Consider the following 10,132-nt stretch of genomic DNA (forward strand, 5'->3'; position numbering starts at 1 on the left):
GCCCCCAGGGCCGGCGGGTAGTGTCTGACACCAAGCAGTGCTTCAGGTCCAATGCAAAACGCTCTTCTCCTTTCGTATTTTAATGGACAGCAAGGAGGCACCCCCGTTTGAGTGAGTGTACCCATTCCTCTCAGCTATCTGTGTTGACTTTTCCTATCTGCTGGTGACTAGGATAAAGTCAGGCCCACAGTCACTGCCCATATCAACCAAAACAGGGAATCCCAGGGACCCAGGCAGTGGGAGTAACAGTAGCAGGGACCCTGTACTCACCTTCTCTACCTCTTGTTAATGCTATTTAATGGACTGGCCCCCCTGGGAGGGCAGGTGGGTGACTCTTCACTGTCACCATTTTACAGACAAGGAAGTGGCTGTTCAGAAAACTCAAAGCTCATAACCAGGAAGGGACAGAGTCAGGAGGGAATCCAGAGCCGACCACCCCAAAGCCAGCACCTCCAGAGACCACTCTGTTCATTGCTTTGTCTTCCTCAAGTGTCCCCTCAGTCACTAGGGCAGAGGTGAGTTCACAGAGTCGTGACCAACCACACTGGCTGTTTCCTGTGCCTTCCCCTATGCCCTGTGCCAGCAGTGGGATCCATGGCAGAGCCCCCCCTGAAACTGGGAAGCAAGACCCCTCCCTTCCCCCTTCTTCATGACCTCAGTTCTTTCCTCCCAGAGATCGTCGAAGACTTTGAGTCCTTCAGCCTTTCAGCGCTCTTGGAGACCTGGTGAGCTTGCTGCTATCACCCCTCTCCTGTGAGCTTCATTGACCATCTCAAGTTAGCTCTGCGTTCTCGCAGCTGGGAGGAAGAAGGGAGTTGAAGGGAAAACCGGAGAAGAAGGAACAAAACCAGAATCTACTGGGGGAGGTGCACTTCCAGACGGACATTCATTCCAGAATAAAGAACACCACTGCCTTTTATCTGTGGGCAGGCTGGAGACGTCTCTGACTTGAGCTCGGGCCACAGGACTTACTTCATCAGCTCTGAGCTTCTGGGATGCTCGTGAGCATCCTTGGAGGAGTCCTGCCCAGCAAACTGGCTGCCTACTCCTTCACCCGGACCATGATTCGCTGACACAGGAGGGCAGAGGAAGCTCCACCGGGCCTGGGGAGCCCATCTCAGCCCTTCCCCCATGCCAAGTGTGTTCAATGTGGTGGGGAACAGCCATGAAAATTGGAAGAAATAAGATATGGGTTCCTGTTCTTTAAAAGCTGCCAGAGGCTTGTGCGCATCACCAGTAGAAGAACAAGTGGGAACTGAGCCTTTTGCAAATCTGTTAAGGCCAAACACAAGTCTTCCCAGCAAGGCTCCTTCACAGGTACACTTGTAGAAGGTTTCCTCATAACAGAAGGGACAAAAGTGAGTTGGTGCTGTGTGTTTTATGAAGACATGAGAAAGGATATGTACACTCCACAGCAACAAACACAAGCCTCGTGGATATACTGCTGAGTAAGAGAGCAGGCACAAAAGAGTCTTCCCTACCCGGTCCCACTCCTCTAAAGGCCGAGAGCAGGAGGTCCACAATGCTGCAGCTACCTCTTACCCCATGGAGGAGGCATATTTTCTGGGAGCACACAGAAGTCTGCGGGATGCTGGAAATGAGTCACGTGTTTGTGTGTGTGGCATGATGTGCTTGACATATGTAACACTCCATCTGGCTCCACACTGAGATTTGCAAACTTTATTATGTGTTAGCTCTGCCCACCCACAAAAAAAAAAAAAAAAAAAAAGGCAAAAACATGAGGTCATTTCATGTAGTTTGAGTTTTGTTACTGCTGGGAGAAAGCTGGCTTGCTCTAGTCTAACCCAAGTCTGTCTGATACTGTAAGAACAGTGACATCAACGTCCTGGCTGACTCAAAGGCTGACTTCCTGTGTGCATGCATGCATTAATGTGTGTGGGTGTGCAGCACTGTCATACTGTGTACATCCAGTTAGCTGATAAACTACCGGGGGACAGTGTTGTGGTCCTGAACTTCCCACTAAGCCAGGTGTGACATTGCACACCTTTAATCCCAGCACTCAGGAGGCAGAAGCAGGTAGATCTCTGAGTCTGGGGCCAACCAGTCCACAGGGTGAGTTCCAGGACAGCCAGAGTTGTGACACAGAGAAACCCTGCCTCAAAAACAACAACAACAACAAAAACCTATTTCACTTAACACTGCACCATGGGTGGAGAAATTTACTTACACAAACTTACTGTGTGCCCACAATGAACTAGGCATGATTCTTGGGACTGAGGATATAGTAATGAAACATAGAAATCCCTGCGGTTAGTCAGGGATGTCAGTCAAGGCTCAGGACAGGGGGTACCAGTAGTGGAAAAGAGAGTTTCTTTCTGACTTGCACTGTTATGTTTGTGAGCATGCTTCTGGACTCACTTTTTCAGGGGCTGGGGAGGAAGATAGACACACAGTTTTCTCTTACCATAATGGCATTACGGTCCACATTTGCAAACTACCGGGCGTTAAATCATGTGTCCCCAGAGCAAGCAGAGAAAAACCTTAGGACAGCAGGTCATGGCCAGGCGGTGGTGACGCACGCCTTTAATCCCAGCACTCGGGAGGCAGGCGGATCTCTGTGAGTTCGAGGCCAGCCTGGTCTACAGAGTGAGTGCCAGGACAGCCTCCAAAGTCACAGAGAAACCGTGTCTCGAAAACCAAACCAAACAAAGAGGGACAGTGTGATAAAAGGTCGATGACTACAGAGTGGACCGAATGTCGAGCTGGTGCAACAGCTAAGCTTGGAGGTCAACTTGACACACCTGAAAAGAGGGAGCCTCAATTGAAGAGTTGCCTTAAGAAGATTGGCCTGTGGGCATATCTGTGTGGCATCTTTTGTTATTTGGTAGGGGAGGACTCAGCTCACAGTGGGCAGTTCCATCCTAAGCAGGTGGACTGGACTGTATAAGAAAGACAGCTGAAGAAAAAAATTTTTAAAAATTTAAAAACAAAAAAAAAAGAAAGACAGCTGAGCAGGCCCTCAGAAGCAAACCATAAGCAGCACTCCTCTGTTTCAGTTCCTGCCTCCAGGTTCCTGCCTTGGCTTCCCTTGAAGACACACTGTGTAATTTGTAAGCCAAATAAACTCCTTCCTCCCCCAATTTGCTTTTAGCCAGTGTTTTACCACAACAACAGAAAAGCAAACTACAACACCTGTTTGTACCATGGCACAGTGGGCAGGTCACTAAATTTTGCACACAGCATGAGTTTACACACACACACACACACACACACACACACACAAACAAAAAACAAAGACTAAGAAGTACATCACACTTGGACCCAAAACGTTTTTAAGACTGTCCCCCTTACCTCTTGAGCCTCCTTTATTCTCATTCACAAGATGAGATGGTCATATCTACCTCAGACATCTAGTGAATGAACGGAATGAAATGGGCCAGAGTTTGGTAGACCCCAGTGGCTGTGGAATAAATAGCAGCTACAAGGATTAAATGGGGAGATAGCGTGTACACATTCAAAAGGAGGCATTCACCCACTTTCCACTCCTGTCTCAAGTATGCTCGCCCACGTCCTTAGCTCACAGGCAGCTCTTGGAACTCCTACACCCTCTGCCAAATCAGGACACACCCACCATCAAAGCCCAGCTCCCTTCCTTCCACAAGCTCTCCAGGAGACACCTTGTTTCTCACCTCTCTACTGCCTGATGCCCCCGGGGTCCAGCCCCACAATCATGTGCCTCAGACATGAGTAGGAGCTGCCTCCCCGCTTACGATCCAGGCACTAGCCGCTCTAGATCCTTCATATGTGACCCTGTCCCACCAGTGACAATGTGTGCCTTAATGCTTGTGGTTTGGCCTTAACCCCAACAACAATCAAATTAACTCTTCCACATTCAGATCTCAGCCCCAACACCATTTCCTCCAAGAAGTCTTCCTCGATCCCCCAAACTGAAACAGCTATTACTTGACCACTTGCAATCTCCAGTGACTCTCTTCAAACACCATGTGCTTACAGAGATAAAGGGACAAGACTTCCTAACACTGGTCGACGGTAAGACGCAGGTTCAGCTCGAGAGGCAGGCACACTATTCCCTGTAATAGTCTCAACTCTCAGCTCAGTGGCAGGTATGTGGCAGAAATGCAGTCAATACTTGCACACTCTCTCTCTCTCTCTCTCTCTCTCTCTCTCTTTCTCTTGTGCACCTGAACACACATGCACATACATGTTCATCCATGTATATAAGTGTGTGTGCACATGCATGAGAAGGTCAGAGGTCAACACCAGGTGTCCACTCCACCTTATTTTTTGAGACAGGGTCTCTCACTGAGTTTGAGTTCATGAAGTCATCTTAGGCTGACTGTCCAGGGCTCCCCAGAGTCCCCCTGTCTCTGCTTCCCCACGAAGTGCAGGCCACAACACTCGGGTTTCTCTCTGAGCTCTGGAAATCCCAATTCAGTCTCCACACTTGCATAACAAGGGGCTCACTGCTTGAGCAATTTCCCAGATCCAGAATTGGTTTATTTTTCATGCTGTTTCTACTTGTGTGCAGCTAAGCCACAACTTCATACATTACAAAGTCCCAACACCTCCTGCCCAAGGAACACATTCCTCTAAAATGGAAAATGGCCAAGGGTGATGGGAGATGTTATTCTATATATGTTTCTCTTATTGGTTGATGAATAAAGCACTGATTGGCCAGGCAGGAAGATAGGCAGGGCTAGTAGAAGAGGAGGATTTTGGGAAAGGTAGGCAGAGTGAGCCAGACAGACAGAGTCGCGATGCTGCCAGAGGAGTAACACCAGGCCTGGCATTGCCGGGTAAGCCACAGACTCGAGGCAATACGTAGATTGATAGAAATTGATTAACAATTAAGACAGAACTAGCCAATAAGAAGCCCAAGCCATCGGCCAACAGTTTCATAATTAATATAGTGTCTGTGTTCATTTGGGGCTCAAGGACTTTGGGACCTGCTGGGCCAGAAATTTTTACCTTACACCAGGGTTCCCGACACCTGGAAAGACAACATGGCGGCCTGGCCCTCAGTAACCACTGCCTTAGACTCTGCTTCTCGTCATTTGTTTTGAAGTCCACCTGGCTGGGAGGGGAGGAGTCCTTACTGCATGATCTCCAGTTCTGGGTTGGACTCCTGTCCTTTGAGACCCTTCCCTCTCTCCTGACTACTGGACCAGAGGTATGATCCGTCCCTCTCCTCTTCAGGTGGTTGGACACGTTGCTTCTTTTCTCTGAGTTGGGTCTTCATTGGTCCAATGGAGACAAAGGAGCCATCATGTCTGAGCTGTCCTGCCTCAGTGGGCTGTCAGTCAACCTGGAAAGTGGGCAGGAGTTGGAGGATCACCAGGGCATACCCCTGAGAGGAAAGAAGCCAGGGTCATAGGCAGGAGCATGGAGGAGGAATCAGCAGGTGACAGGACTTTCTGTTCATGCTCTGTGACCTTTGGCTCATGCTCCCGTTGCCTAGGGCAAGTGTGAGGTAATCGTGAAGGAGCACTTGTGTGGAGTGCTAAGAAGGCATCAGTCAGTGACACTGCTTTTGTGTTTCCTCCTTTACCTCAGCCATCCCAGGTACACAGGCTCTGGGGACACAGGAGTGTGTGTGTACCACGGTTAAAATCTTTAGGATGCGCTTAAACAAAGGGAGCCTGAGCAGGGCTAAGCTGTTGCAGGACATGGGTTCCATGACAAGGAGCCAGGCAGGAAGAGGAGAGCAGTGATGGAGGAGAGGAAGACCAGAGAGGAGAGCGCGAAGTCCTCCCCACAGGGGCAGCAGAGCCAGAGACTGCAGCTTCATCTCTAGCTGCAGTGTGGGAATGAGAAGGCCCTGGAGGATGCAACCCCATGACGAATGTCCAGCAGGCACCAGCACCTGTTCCTGCTGCTTTGTCCCATTTGGCTCAAAGAGAAGTCAGGGCAGGGTCTCCAGGCTCAGGCTCACTTCCTTCTCTGGCTCAGGACCTGCCTTCCTAGTTATAGAAGTTTATTCTCACCTCTGCTGCATCCCTTAAGAGTGGTGTGGGGTCTGGAGGCAGTGGTGACCTTTGGATAAGCAAGAAAATCTCTAGTGCCTGGAGGGTGACAGTCCCCAACCTTTTACCTGTGGGACCTGGTTAGCTGGAAACAAGAACAAAATTGTATGTATACCATTTAATGCTTCACCCACCCTGGGAGGCAGAGGAGCTGCCTCCCCTTGGCAGGGGGGTTCATATAGCCAGAAGGAGGGAAACCTAGGTGGAGCCCAGGGTCTGGAGTCCAAAGTCCTTGCCCTGAGTAGAAGACCATACTTATCAGAAACAAACAAATACCAACTAAATCGTGGCACCAGCTTGAAGCGAATTTTAGATAAACAAGGAATGCTTTTAAGGAATTCATGGACCCCCAAATACCGCATGGGAAGCTGATAATGGAATCCATTCACAGCTTGTGTGAAATTGAAGTCTAGCTGGTGTCCCATGTCCTGCAGCCCTGGCTCTCAGCTGCTCTGTGACATTGTCTCCCAGGACCTGCGACCTCATGGGCAGTTGTTAGGGAAAAACCAGCTGGGGCCGAAGAGAACTGTGAAGGTTCTCACCGCACTCCTGGCTCAAGCAGAGCCCTGACTGGAAGGTGAGCCGGGCTTTTCCTTCTCCATGAAATGGGCAAAGGGACCCTATCCAGGGAGCTGATTCGGTAGGGATCCAGATCTTGATTCCACTCCAAAACTGCTTCCTCTGCCACACTCTGGTACTGGAACCCCCGAAGCTCCTGCCCCAAGGTGCCCTGGGCCTCCTTGCAGGGGTTCCAGTGAATACAGAGCACTGTGGTGTCTCCAGATACCCTGGCTGGGGTTACCAGTCAGAGTACAGGGTTCCAGGTCTCAGACACACGCGCACGCGCGCGCGCGCACACACACACACACACACACACACACACACACACACACACACACACGCACACACGACTGTCTTTTAGTATATCCCAAATACCACAACCTTCCCTGGGCCCAGGGAGTTACTCCAGCTGCTGTTGGATGGGATGAGAGAGTGTGGGCTGTACATCTTCACAGACACTGCTGGCCTCTGGGGCACAGGGTGGGAAGAGGTGAGTAGGCTGTGGTCTAGAAACAGCACTTGTTCTCTTGTGTCCAGCCCACACAAGCAAGGCCAGCAGGTCATCCGATTTCTCAGCCCAGCCACTTGCAAGCTCCCAGAGGGACTGGAGCATCATGGGAGCGGGAGGCATCACTCTGTCACGCTGCCTCCAGCACTCTAAAGTGTGACACCCATCCCCATCTTCTCCCAATGTTAGCTCTCCCCAGAAGACCACAGATGGGCCACAGAGATTCGTGACCGTTGCTCTGGCCTCAACAAATTTAGTTCAGGCTGCTTCTAGGTGGGAATGTGGGAGACTGACCAAGGGGCGAGCCGTGACCCAGAAAGACGTAGGGCGTGGGCTGCTGGGAATTCAGGAAGGGACTGACGGTTACTGTGCCCTACTGTCATTAGACCTGGTTACCTACTTCCTTCCTAGGGTGGGGTCCTCTCACTGATGGCCACAGAAATAGAACAAGGCTTCGGGAAGTTGATCCCCCCAGATAGACACACACAGCCCTGCCTGAGGCAATACCTCTATGTGAGCGAGCACACCCCTTCACGCCTACACCCCACTCACACCCCACCTCCAACTCATACCTGCTTACACCCTTACACCCATACACTCCTTTGCCTGACACACTCCCCCTCTGCGGATGGAGCAAAGCAGCTAACTCATGGGCTTGTGCAGCCATCACCCACCATCCCTGATCAGGATCCGGCACCACTGGGACTCAGCGGCTCTTTCATTTCACCTTCCGATGTATCGTCCTGACCCCCTTCTGTTCCACAGACAACACAGGCTTCTCCTTTCCTTTTCAGTCTCTGCCTGGACGGGTGTCCTGGGGACCACAAGGACAAGTCTGCCTTGACTGCCCTGTCTAGATTGCAGCTGTCACCAGCACTCAGCCACACCTCACTTAGATCCTTCTTGCTTGCCTTTAGGACTAATTTGCTCAGGTCTTGTGACCATTATTTACTGCTTCCCAACTCCATTAGAAGTAACCCACGGTCAGGGTTTGTCCCAAGCGTCTAGCACATAGCAAGCCCTCAATAAGCATTGCCTGAATGAAGGACCGGGCTTTCCTTTCTCCTCTCACCTCTGCCCTGGAACTTAGGAGACTGGCCAGGTGGCCAAGCTGTGTTTTCTTAGCCCGGTGACCTGGGAAGGAGGAAAGGAAGGGCTTAAGAAGCCAGGAAGCTGCTCAGGGAAGTTTGGCTCACCCCACTAACAAAAATAAAAGCTGCCCAGGTTGGGCTGAGCTCTGTGGACCTAGATGTGGCATGGAGTGGATGTCCCACTTACTACCCTCCTGCTCCAACCACTAGAGGCCCAGCAGAGCTTATCCAACCATACCCACCCTGCTCACGCCCCCAGCCGTGAATGCTCCACCTACTGCCCCAACCAGTTTCCTCCCATTCACTCCCCTGCTGTTTCTCCAAACGTCTCCTGCTGGAGCCTCCATTCACACACATCAAAGGACATCTGCTTTGATCTGAGCCTATGTGGGCAACTTAAATAGCACCCCAAGACAGAGACAGAGAGACAACAGACAGACTGACAGAGAGAGACAGAGACAGACAGACAGACAGGCAGGCAGGCAGGCAGACAGAAAGAGAGGCAGAGACAGAGAGAGGGGAACTGCTCTGGAGGCTATGGGCTCCTGCAAATCCTAGTTCCTCTCATAGGGAGCTATACAAGTGAGGACAAGTCTCCGTGCTCCCAGGACCCTTACTCCCTCATCCACTGCTGACTTTGGGAGTTGTCTCTAGGAATTCAGCCACTGTGCCTCATCCCCAGGCTGCTCAGTGAAGGAATACTCGCAAGGAGTCCTTCCATCCATCCTAGAAAGCCTTGTTGGTGTGAGGGTGGGTCCTCCAGAACTGCTGCGGATTCCTGCGGAGCGGGAGGGGATGGCACGAGACTAGCAAGGACCCCAGAAGCTATCCTAAGTCCTTACTGAGAAATTAATGACATTTGTTAATTTACAACACCAATTAGCATTCTAGACATCTTCGAGGCTCATCTGCAAAACCCCTGGGGGACAGAGAGAGAGAGAAATTGAGAGAGTGATGGGGTGGCCCAACCCTGGGTTCAACAGAAAACTCTGGAAGGATACACACTTTTCTGTTCAAGATTTGTCCCCTCCCTTTCATGGCATACTGGTGGCTAGGAATGTCACAGTATGTTGCCACCTCTGGGTCCCCAGCACTAGAAACTAGTCCCAGTGAGCAGGCTGCATATGGAATCTTCATCCCTGCTGCTTGGCACAGCTCTGTAATCTTGTTAACCCAAGAAACCGTGGACTTGATGCTGTCTGGGCTGACATATCCATGTGTCAACAGTCAACACTCCCAAACGCCTTTTAAAAAACAAAGGAGCAACAGATGAGGTCTCTGCAGCTGGCTGTGTACCAGAGCTAACACACCCTCCCTCTGCAGAGCCTGGCTTTCTCAATTCTTCTCCACTCTGTTCTTGGGCTGCAGGTCCAAGCTGGGTCACATATCTTTGTGTTTACAGTTTCCACGGAACAGACTAGAATCCTGAGGCTTTTGATATCTCCTAAGGGTTACTCAGATACCCAGATCTCTTTCTTCCCTCTACTTCATAGGAAGCTGATTTTGACAAATGCCCTTTTAAATTGCTGGAGTGTTCTCAAGAACATACATAGCCCAGGCACATGCCAAGGAAGGGCTTCTGCATCTGCAGGGTAGCCATGGGTCTTATTGTTGCATTGAACTGTGTGTGTGAAAGTGCCTTCCATGCCAGGCACTTTCCTGGGCCACAGAAAGCAACATGATCAAGAGTTAACCTGGCATGTGGGGAAGCCTGAAGGTAAATGCTCTGATTCAGCTCATTTCAACCATTTACAAGATAAATGTGGTAGTACAGGGACAGAGACCAGCCATGTAAACTCTATGTGGACTATACTAAACTTCCTCTGTTGGCTCATCCACCACCTTCGACTGCCTGCGCCTTTTCTCCATTTTTCACAGTCCTGGATCCCAGGCAAGGTTGTCACTTCCCACACTGGGGCGAGTCTTCCCCACTTAGTTAAGCGATTAACCAAGGCCACCTCCCTGGA

This window comes from Cricetulus griseus, chromosome 5, assembly GCF_003668045.3.
Source record: "Cricetulus griseus strain 17A/GY chromosome 5, alternate assembly CriGri-PICRH-1.0, whole genome shotgun sequence".
NCBI classification, from domain to species: Eukaryota; Metazoa; Chordata; class Mammalia; order Rodentia; family Cricetidae; genus Cricetulus; species Cricetulus griseus.